The 11,086-nt window shown below is 38.4% G+C and overlaps 1 pseudogene; it reads right to left on the minus strand.

Annotated features, from left to right (window-relative positions):
• Positions 1-471: 471 nt before the first annotated feature.
• Positions 472-1,945, minus strand: LOC102407203 (annotated as a pseudogene).
• Between the last annotated feature and the right edge of the window lie 9,141 nt (positions 1,946-11,086).

Genomic DNA, 11,086 nt, shown 5'->3' on the forward strand with positions numbered 1-11,086 from the left:
TTGATGTGCCTCCCTCCTTGTTAGATGCTCTATTGTGTCCGACTCTTTATGACACCATGGACTGTAGCCCACCAGGCTTCTCTGTCCAAGTGATTATCAAGGCAAGAATACTGGAGTAGGTTGCCATTCCATCCTCCAGGGGATATTTCCCAACCTGGGCTTGAATTTGGGTCTACTGCATTTCAGGCAGAAGAGTTTTGAAATACTATTTCACTTCAGTTCCTTTGCATCGCTGATTGATTTTTAAAAATCCATGTTGATTTTTCCTGTCTGAAATATTTTATGTAATGATATTAACTCTTCAAGCCTGTCTTCCTGTTTTACCTTGAAGGATACTCACATCTCCCCTTCTGACTTTTTTGTCCTAAATTCATTAAAAGCGTTGCTCTGTAATAGATTCATATGCAGGTGCTCTGGTTGTTTGAAGATCATGGGAAAAACTTGGTTTTGTAATGTGTGGCAGTTTGGAGGTCATTTTGGAAGTTGTGGTTCCTCACTCGTGGTCACATTCATCTGCTCTATTCTACTTATTTCCATTGACTATTCCATAGGTGGCTGAGGATTTGCCATGCTAGACGTAGCACCTTTTCCCCCCAAATCCCCAGAAATTTGATGGGGCCAATGGGTGTCGGTGGGTTGCCAATACTTCAAGGTGTCTGGATTTTTAATTCAGAGGAAAACTTTTCTTCCATGTTTTCAAGGACAGATGGAGCCACTTATGCAAAACATGCCTCATTTCTAGGTGGTTGGCAATCTCACTGAACTCGGAGTCACCAGGGCTGTCAACAGGGAGGTATTCGGTATGTAAACTTTGATTCACATCCTCTTCAGATTGCAACAGGAATTTAAAGGCAGGGGGTGGGGATGGGGTGGGGTGGGGTGGGGGATGAAGCTCCTCCTTACAGTCAGCAATTCTTGCCCAGCTAATGCATATGAAGAATGGATGAGCTTGAACTTCTCTATCATCTCCAAGACCATCTTCAAGACAAGAAGCAGCATTTCTTTTCAGTGGCTTTTTAATCAGATCTCTGGCTTCTTGTGTGAGGTAAGAAGGCAAATTGAGTTTACACTTGAGGACATTTCTTTCTCTTCTCCCAAGTTAAGGAGGTGCTCCAGTCAACATGTCCTATATTAATGCTCCCCAACTCCACCAATCCCCAGCTCTACTATGGCCACTTCTCGTCAATATTTCAGGGGTTATCTACACTACTGTTCCACAAAATGTGTGTGTGACTGTTCCACCATGAATACATTTTTTGAATAGTCCAAATTCTTAGTTTCCATGACCTTGTGAATAAGTATGACTTTCTCTGGCTTCAGGTGTCTGTAGATAGTCACTTTTTGATGTAAATGTCCAAAAGCCATGGGGATTTCTGCCAATAAAGCAGGTTGTGTGTTACATAAATATTTCCTCTTTTTTCTAACTGCATAAATAATTCTCCTCTGCTGAGATACTCAAGGATGAAGTAGAATTCTCCACCAGTCAGAAAAGCATAAATTAAATCCACAATGAAGAGATGCTTTACTTTCTCCAGAATATTCCATCCTGATTTTTGTATGAGCTATATCTTTAGCACTTTTTTTTGTTGTTGTTACTCTCATTGTTTTCTTAAGCACCGTCACGGCAAATATTTTCTGGGTTTTTGTTTCTGTTATTTTTCATACCTGAAAACCTTTCATAGGTCCCTATACCAAGGACTAATGTAACTCAAAACATCCCGGCTAGAATTTTTCTGTCCCTCTGTCCACAGTAGTTTCTGAGATTTCAAGTTTCTCACAACACTCCATCCAAGGGCATATGGTCCAACCACCCCATAGTTCATGTTTTCATTTAACTGATCTCTCTCCTTTAGCTCATCCTCAGAGCCTATATCCTCTGGCTGGTCCAGGCTATTTCAGACACTCCTGACATGTCCTCAGTTTCCCTGTTTCAGAAGTCTGGTGCTGGGTAGGAAGCCATCTCAGGTCCTTTATGACCTCAAGGGCTGAACCCTCCAACTCTGTAGCCATTACGAGCTATATGGCCTATCATCTATCTATCTATACTTATACCATCTATCCCTTGCCTAAGAGAAGGTAAAGTTAACACAGAGACTAATGAACAGACTAGGCAAAAAAACAGGTTCAGTCCATGATCTCTACTTGAAATGACTACACAACAACATACTTTCTGAATAGAAACAAGCACAAATATAGCACTTTGCAAGGGACTGTTTTGGCTGTCAATGGGAAACAGGGTTGCTCAGATGGTAAAGAATACAGCTGCAATGCAGGAGACCTGGGTTTGACCCCTGAGTTGGGAAGATCCCCTGGAGAAGAGAATGACAACCCACTCCAGTATTCTTGCCTGGAGAATTCCATGGACAGAGGAGCCTTGTGGGATTCAGTCCATGAGGTTGCAAAGAGTTGGACACGACTGAGCAACCAACACTTTCACTTTCTTTATGGTAGATAGGAAGAAGGTGGAAAGTAAGAAAGTCCCCAAGCAGTCCTACAATCTGAACACTCCATCCTACCTACATCCTCTGTCCCAGAAATCCATGCTTCTCCAGATACTGTCAAGAATTCGCTAAACTGTTACTTAAATTAAAATAAAATAGCTACAGATGAGACATTTTCAGAACACAAATTTTGTCATTTACTTAAGAATCTCTAAAGTAAAGAATATGAGTGTGTCTAATTGCCCACCAGAAGCAAAAAATCATCACTGCCAATTTTGAGAAATGCAAACATTTTTAGCAAAATTCGTGTATGGATGCTTATTTCATCTGAAAGTTGTAACTACTTAAAAAGTATTTATGCAAATGTATTGACATACACCTTTATAATTTCTCTATTTCTTTATGTTCAGTTCAGTTCAGTCACTCAGTTTTGTCCGACTCTTTGTGATCCCATGGACTGCAGCATTCCAGGCTTCTTTGTCCATCACCAACTCCCAGAGCTTACTCAAACTCTTGTCCATCAAGTCGGTGATAGCATCCAACCATCTCATCGTCTGTCGTCCCTTTCTCCCGCCTTCAACCTTTCCCAGAATCAGGGTCTTTTCCACTAGGTCAGTTCTTTGCCTCAGGTGGCCAAAGTATTGGAATTTTAGCTTTGGCATCAGTCCTTCAAATGAATATTCAGGACTAATCTCCTTTAGGATGGACTGGTTGAATCCCCTTGCAGTTCTAAGGGACACTCACAGTTTAAAGCATCAATTCTTTGACCCTCAGCTTTCTTTATGGTCCAACTCTCACATCCATATGTGACTACTGGGAAAACCATAGCTTTGACTAGACAGACTTTTGATGGCAAAGTAATGTTTCTGCTTTTTAATATGCTCTCTGGTTTGGTCATAGCTTTTCTTCCAAGGAGCAAGCATCTTTTGATTTCATGGCTGAAGTCATCATTTGCAGTGATTTTGGAGCCCACAAAAATAAAGTATCTCACTGCTTCCATTATTTCCCCATATATTTGCCATGAAGTGATTGGACCAGATGCCATGATCTTTGTTTTCTGAATGTTGAGCTTTAAGCCAACTTTGTCACTCTCCTATTTCACTTTCATCAAGAGGCTCTTTAGTTCCTCTTCTATGTTTCTTTACATAAGATTATTTAAAGGAGAGAAACAATGTATGTGATATTTATGTATGTGACCTGTTGAGACAGACACCACAGTTTTGAAATCTGGCCCAAAGCCTTATCAGCTGTGTCCCTGAGCTTATTTCTTCCCACAGGGCTGTAGTTTTCTCATCTGTAGAAAAGATTAATAATGATTCCTACTCCATCAGTTCAGTTCAAATTCATTCGTTCAGTCATGTCTGAATCTTTGCAACCCCATGAATTGCAGCACGCCAGGCCTCCCTGTCCATCACCAACTCCCAGAGTTCACTCAGACTCACATCTATCAAGTCAGTGATGCCATCCAGCCAGCTCGTCCTCTGTTGTCCCCTTCTCCTCTTGCCCCCAATCCCTCCCAGCATCAGAGTCTTTTCCAATGAGTCAACTCTTCACATGAGGTGGCCAAAGTACTGGACTTTCAGCTTTAGCATCATTCCTTCCAAAGAAATCCCAGGGCTGATCTCCTTCAGAATGGACTGGTTGGATCTCCTTGCAGTCCAAGGGACTCTCAAGAGTCTTCTCCAACACCACAGTTCAAAAGCATCAATTCTTCGGCGCTCAGCTTTCTTCACAGTCCAACTCTCACATCCATACATGACCACTGGAAAAACCATAGCCTTGACTAGACGGACCTTTGTTGGCAAAGTAATGTCTCTGCTTTTGAATATGCTATCTAGGTTGGTCATAACTTTCCTCCCAAGGAGTAAGTGTCTTTTAATTTCATGGCTGCAGTCACCATCTGCAGTGATTTTGGAGCCCCCCTAAATAAAGTCTGACAGTTTCCACATCTATTTCCCATGAAGTGATGGGACCAGATGCCATGATCTTCGTCTTCTGAATGTTGAGCTTTAAGCCAACTTTTTCACTCTCCACTTTCACTTTCATCAAGAGACTTTTTAGTTCCTCTTCACTTTCTGCCCAAAGAGTGGTATTATCTGTATATCTGAGATTATTGATATTTCTCCAGGCAATCTTGATTCCAGCTTGTGCTTCTTCCAGCCCAGCGTTTCTCATGCCATACTCTGCATATAAGTTAAATAAGTGGGGTAACAATATACAGCCTTGAGGTACTCCTTTTCCTATTTGGAACCAGTCTGTTGTTCCATGTCTAGTTTGAACTGTTGCTTCCTGACCTGCATACAAATTTCTCAAGAGGCAGGTCAGGTGGTCTGGTATTCCCATCTCTTTCAGAATGTTTCAGTTTATTGTGATCCACACAGTCAAAGGCTTTGGCATAATCAATAAAGCAGAAATAGATGTTTTTCTGGAACTCTCTTGCTTTTTTGATGATCCAGCAGATGTTGGTGATTTGATCTCTGGTTCCTCTGCCTTTTCTAAAACCAGCTTGAACATCAGGAAGTTCACGGTTCATGTATTGCTGAAGCCTGGCTTGGAGAATTTTGAGCCTTACTTTACTAGAGTGTGAGATGAGTGCAATTGTGCAGTAGTTTGAGCATTCCTTGGCATTGTCTTTCTTTCCTACTCCATAGGCTTGTCCAAATGACACAGGCTATTATATATCATGTATACAAAACAGTACTTTCATAACAGGATTATTCAGTATCTATAGTCTATAATACTAAGTCAAAAACAGATTTTTATATCTTGATATATATATTACCAAATCATCTTTTACAAATGAGGCATGTTTTCATCACTTGCTTCATCTGATGAAATATGAAAGACTAATTTTCCAACATTCTTAATATCTCTTATATACTCATTTTTATTGTTTTCTGACATATGGTAGGAAGTACTACTGTGCTCAAATTTGCAATTCTTGATTATTAGTAACTTTCTTCTCACAACTTTTTCTTTATATTTTTTTTCTCTTTCTGCTCTTTACCCATTTAGGGGTCATTTATATGTGTTTTAAAAATAATCAGGTAAAAACTTTCTAAATTAGTAATCATACATAAGCATTCATAAAAGACAAATATTTTGAAAACATTTTCTTCTACAATTTTTTCTGACGCTTTATTTTTGTCATGAAGTTTGTACTATATACTTTTTATTTATGATCTCTTTTCCTTTGCATTATTGCTTTTATGCTTTGATATAATCTTATCTCAAAGGGAAAAAAAACATTCTCATGTCTAGTTTATAGTTTCATTTTTTCACAATTAATTACTTTGATGTTCTGGAATGTACGCCACAATACAACATGAGACTGGGTTATACCTTGATTGTTTTCTAAATAGTTAACCTCGTACCATGAGTCTCCTGACATTTTATGTATTCATTATCATTTGTTTCTGTTGTATCTTAACTGTACCATTAAATTGCCTATCACTTGTGTCAGTTCTAGAGGCAAAATTGATCTTTTTTCATTTTTGAAGCTTTATACAATGTAAATTGAAAACTGTACAGGAGTAATTTTCCCCTCTTCTTTCTTTCCACCTACTTTCATATTCCTTCCTTGCAACAGGATTCTGAGTATGTTTCCTAATCTTGTCCATTCTGATCTTATCTGAAGTCTTCTGGAGGATTTCCTGAAAGGTATATCTTCTTGATTAAAAAGAAAGAAAAAAAAATGACTAAGAGAAAGTCACCTTTTTCTTTTCCGGATTGGACCTGGTCGTGTGAGTATGTGATGCCTGATCTATAGGATTGTTGTGAATAAGAGAATACTATGAAGATGACCTAGAATGGTTGAGAAGCTGAGTTACATTCAATATAACCCTTGAACCAACTGCTCCAGACAGTTTTTTAATGTTTTTATTTTTTAATGAATGCTCTTTTTAAAATATTTTTTTTAAATTCAGATCATTTTATTGAATTTGTTAAAAGATTGCTCCTGTTTTATGTTTATTTTTTGGTCAGGAGGCATGAACCAGGGATGAAACCTGCATGCCCTGAAATGGAAGGCAAAGTCTTAACTGCTGGACTGCCAGGGAAGTCCCAGACATCTTTTGATACTGGATAATTAAAGTCAATAATAATAATATATCTTGTTTCTAAAACATTCTAGCTGCTATATTTTCTCTAGAGATATCACTGAATTGATATGTCTTTATTAAATCAGTGATGAATTTTATTTTCTTTCCCTGATTCCTACCAAGTAGAAACCTAACGTCAACAATCAGTTCCTCCGAATCTCTCCCCTATTTTTCTCTCAGCCTCATCTCTGGCTACTTATCAGTGGAGCTACATATTCAGGTTCCCTTGCTTTCCCCAAGATGATAGTTCTGTATCCTATTCAATCAGTCCTAGCTAGAACATCTTTGCTATTCCTGCCCTTTTATTGAAATTCCTTCTTGTCTTCAAGCAGTCATGAATTACAAGAATCATGAACATGCCTTCTCTTGTCACAACTAAAATATGATGCCTCTTTATTCTGAACACCAACAACAGTTGGTTTATATCATTGAAATGGCAAGTTTCCACATGAGAATTAAAACCATTTACAGCCCCACAGCTTGTTTTTTACACTAACATGAATTTAATATTCTATGGCCTGCAATTAACATGAATTGAATACTCCAGAAAAAATTTATCCATGGAAATGAAGTTATAGTAATTTTTTTCATTGCTTTAGGAACTTACTAAAAATCTGTTTATCTGAACAATGGACTATTCTACTTACTCATAGCTCCTTCTCTATTTAGCTGAACAAATAAATCTTTACTTTTCAGGATTCACTTAAAACCTTTCTCTCCCTGTGCCCACCAATCCTAAATTATTGCAGAACAAATTTTGCCCAGTCCCAAACAGTGTTGGGAAACAGAATTAAAAACAAAGTCTCCCAACCCAGAAATTCTTTCCACAGAGGTAGTAGAGAAAAAGAACAGGTTTGTTATTGAGTAAACATTAATTAAACCAGAGTGTGATGTTCATTACAAGCAATCTGCTAAGAGATTTCAAAGACAAAAATAAGCCTCACACTTTTACACAAGCATGCAGATACGACCTATTACTTACAGGTTTTCAAGATAAGTGATAAGTAGTCCTCAAGTCAGAGAATTGACAGCACCATTTATCACACATAGTTCATTTTAGCTTTGACTTATTACGCTGATCTCCATCTGTGTGAATTAATTAGCTTTATTCAAAAGACAAACAAACTTATCATATATTTATGATAGGAAGTAGTTTAGCATCTCAGAGTGAAATGCCCACAGAAATAGGGCATCCTATCTTCCCAAAGAGACTGGGAGTTAGGGGTGCTATCTCTCTTGACGATTACATTTCAAAGAAACAATCTTCAAGTCTTTGAGAAAGACATTCCTAGGCTATAAACCAACAAAATGCCAATCTAGTCTTCAAAAGGATTTATATACATTTCAAAGAGAGAAGAAGGTACTTAAAATTATAAATTTCTAAAGTGAATCCTCAAAGAAAAAGGAGAAAAATGAAATCTCCAAAACCTTCTGAATATATTGCCATTGATGTCTCCTTTCTGAGACCCTCGGAAGACTCTGTCAAAACAAGGGCTCCCCATTACTGAAGTAATACACTTGGCTTTGGTATATCCCTAGGTTATCATGGAGGTGACATTTTCAGAGACCTAGAAAAAAGACACCTATTATCTTATAATGATTTTTGAAACTACTACATATCTTCTACTACACTATAAGCTACCAGAGTGTAAAAAAACTATGTAAATTTATGTTTTCTTTTTCTTTTCTCTATGGCTAGTAGAAGATCCTATATTCATTTGAGTCTTCACTGAAACATCACATTTTCTTTCATGGTTTCAACAGTATCTCAATCCATTTTATGATGTAAGTAGGACAAAATTAACTGGTTTTCCTCTGCAGATAATTTATATAATTCTCTCTTACTCTGAACATAATTTAATGTAAGAATAATATTTGTCCTTTAATATAAACAGAAAAAATGCTGAAACAACCAATTACAAAATGTCTGCCATAAAAATTAGTATTATTTTATAATACCAGTGGTAGAATATAGGCAAATGGCACTATTTAAACAGACAGAAACTACTAGGTTTCCTAATGGATTGTTACAGTTGCTTCTTATTCATTAATGTATCTCTTCTTATTCTGATCCTCCTGATTTTTGGCTGACTCTCCATTTGTTAAAAGAATATGCTTTTTAAAAAGCACTTCAGAGATGCATAAATGAGATGCTTTCTGAAAATGACCTCCCCAAAGAGATCTGCTTTGAAAGAAATTTTAAGCCCTTTCATTTCTAATTAACCCCCTACTGGGGTATTGTACAGTTGCTCAATCATCATATAAGCCACAAATTTCTTTTCTTTAAACATTCCATAGACCAATGGCTCCTGCTGTGTTTAGACAAAGGCAAGATGCCAATACAGTGTTAGCCATGACCTTTTTTCCCTCTACCAGAGGCATCAGGCAGTAGCTACTTCAAGATTGCCGACTAAATAGCAACACTAGAAATGGTAATAAAAAAGTTCTGTTATAATTAGGGAGAAAAAACTGATACTGCAATTTCTTATTTGATACTTTCATTTAACTTGCAGGAAACCTGCTGAAAGTGCTGAAAAACAAGTTAGGGAGTTTATTTGACCTTTATTTTGCAGCTACCAAATATCTGTCTAGATGTACAATTAAAGTGGGCAAATAAAGAGCTTGCATTCAATGAAAATATCATTCTCAAGTGGAGTAAGACATTTACATAATTCTAAAAATACTTGGGAGAGTTAATCACATTTCTTTTCTATGTGCTAGACCTTCTTCTGAGTCATGCATGTTTTTGTATTTCTAGAGTTTAGCATTCTTTTCCTTTCAGCCATGGACACCTTTTCTCCAATTCAGATAACTACTGTCAGATGAATTAATTACACATACTCATCTGCCCAGGTTTAAATAAATAAGAAGGAATTGACAAACATAACATTCTATCTCATAATATAGTTTTTAAGATTGTTGCTCAGTCATGTCCAGCTCTTTGCAGCTCCATGGACTGCAGCACGCCAGGCTTCCCTGTCCTTCACCATCTCCTGGAGCTTGCTCAAACTCATGTCCATTGAATTGGAAATGTCATCCAGCCATCTCTTCCTCTGTCATCCTCTTCTCCTTCTGCCTTCCATCCTTCCCAGCTTCAGGGTCTTTTCTAATGAGTCAGCTCTTTGCATCAGGTGGCCAAAATATTGGAGCTTCAGCAACAGTCCTTCCAGTGAATATTCAGGATTGAATTCCTTTAGGATTGACTGGTTTGATCTCGCACTCCAAGGGACCCTCAAGAGTCTTCTTCAACACCACAGTTCAAAAGCATCAATTCTTTGGTGTTCAGCCTTCTTTATGGTCCAATGCTCACATTCATACATGACTACTGGAAAAACAATAGCTTTGACTATACAGATCTTTGTTGGCAAAGTAATGTCTCTGCTTTTTAATATGCTGTCTAAATTGGTCATAGCTTTTCTTCAAAGGAGCAAGTGTCTTTTAATTTCAAGACTGCAGTCACTGTCCACAGTGATTTTGGAGCCCAAGAAAAGAAAGTTTGTCACTATTTTCATTGTTTCCCCATTTATTTGTTTTAAAGATAAATGCACAAAGTATACAAGCAGCTCATGCAACTCAATAGCAGAAAAACGAACAACCCAAGCAAAAAGTGGGCTAAAGGACCAAAGGGACATTTCTCCAAAGAAGACATATGGATGTCTAATAAAAACATGAAAAAATACTCAAAATTACTTATTATTAGATAAATGCAAATCAAAAAGCACAATGAGGTGTCATCTCATGTCGGTCAGAATCAGTTCAGTTCAGTTGACTGGAGCAACTGTGAGTAGATACCCCATGTCCAAGGGCAGAGAAGCCCCAGCAAGATGGAAGGGGGAAATTGCATTTAGAATCAAACTCCAAACCCACCAGAGATGCTCAGAGGGCTCAAACATACATGGTGCACTCCAGGACCCAGAGACCCCACCAAGACTGAGACAGAACTGTGTTTGAGTGTCTCCTGCAGAGGTACATGTCAGCAGTGGACTGCTGCAGGACCAGGGCCTCTGGGTGCAGTAGACCTGGGTATGGCATAAAACCTTTGAGAGGAGGTCACCATTAACCCCACCATAGAGCCACCAGAACTTACACAGGACTGGGAAATAGACTCTGGGAGGGCACAAACAGAACCTTGTGTGCACTAGGATGCAGGAGACAGGAACAGTGACCCCACAAGACACTGACCCAGACTTGCCTGTGAATGTCCAGGAGTCTCTGGTGGAGGCATGGATCAGCAGTGGCCTGCTGAAGGTTGGGGGCACTGAGTGTAGCAGTGCATGTATGGGACCTTTTGAAAGAGGTCAACGTTATCTAAAATTACCTCCACAAGAGTTTGGCCTCAAAGTCAAATAACTGGGATGGAACACAGCCCTGCCCATCAACAGAAAACTGGATTAAAGTTTTACTGAGCATGACCCTGCACATCAGAACAAGACCGTTTCCCCCCTCAATCAGGTTCTCCCATCAGGAAGTTTCCATAACTCTCTTCTCCTTCTCCATCAGAAGGCAGACAGAATGAAAACCACAATCACAGAAAACTAACCAGTC

The sequence above is a fragment of the Bubalus bubalis genome, chromosome 1 (assembly GCF_019923935.1).
Source record: "Bubalus bubalis isolate 160015118507 breed Murrah chromosome 1, NDDB_SH_1, whole genome shotgun sequence".
Taxonomy (NCBI): Eukaryota; Metazoa; Chordata; class Mammalia; order Artiodactyla; family Bovidae; genus Bubalus; species Bubalus bubalis.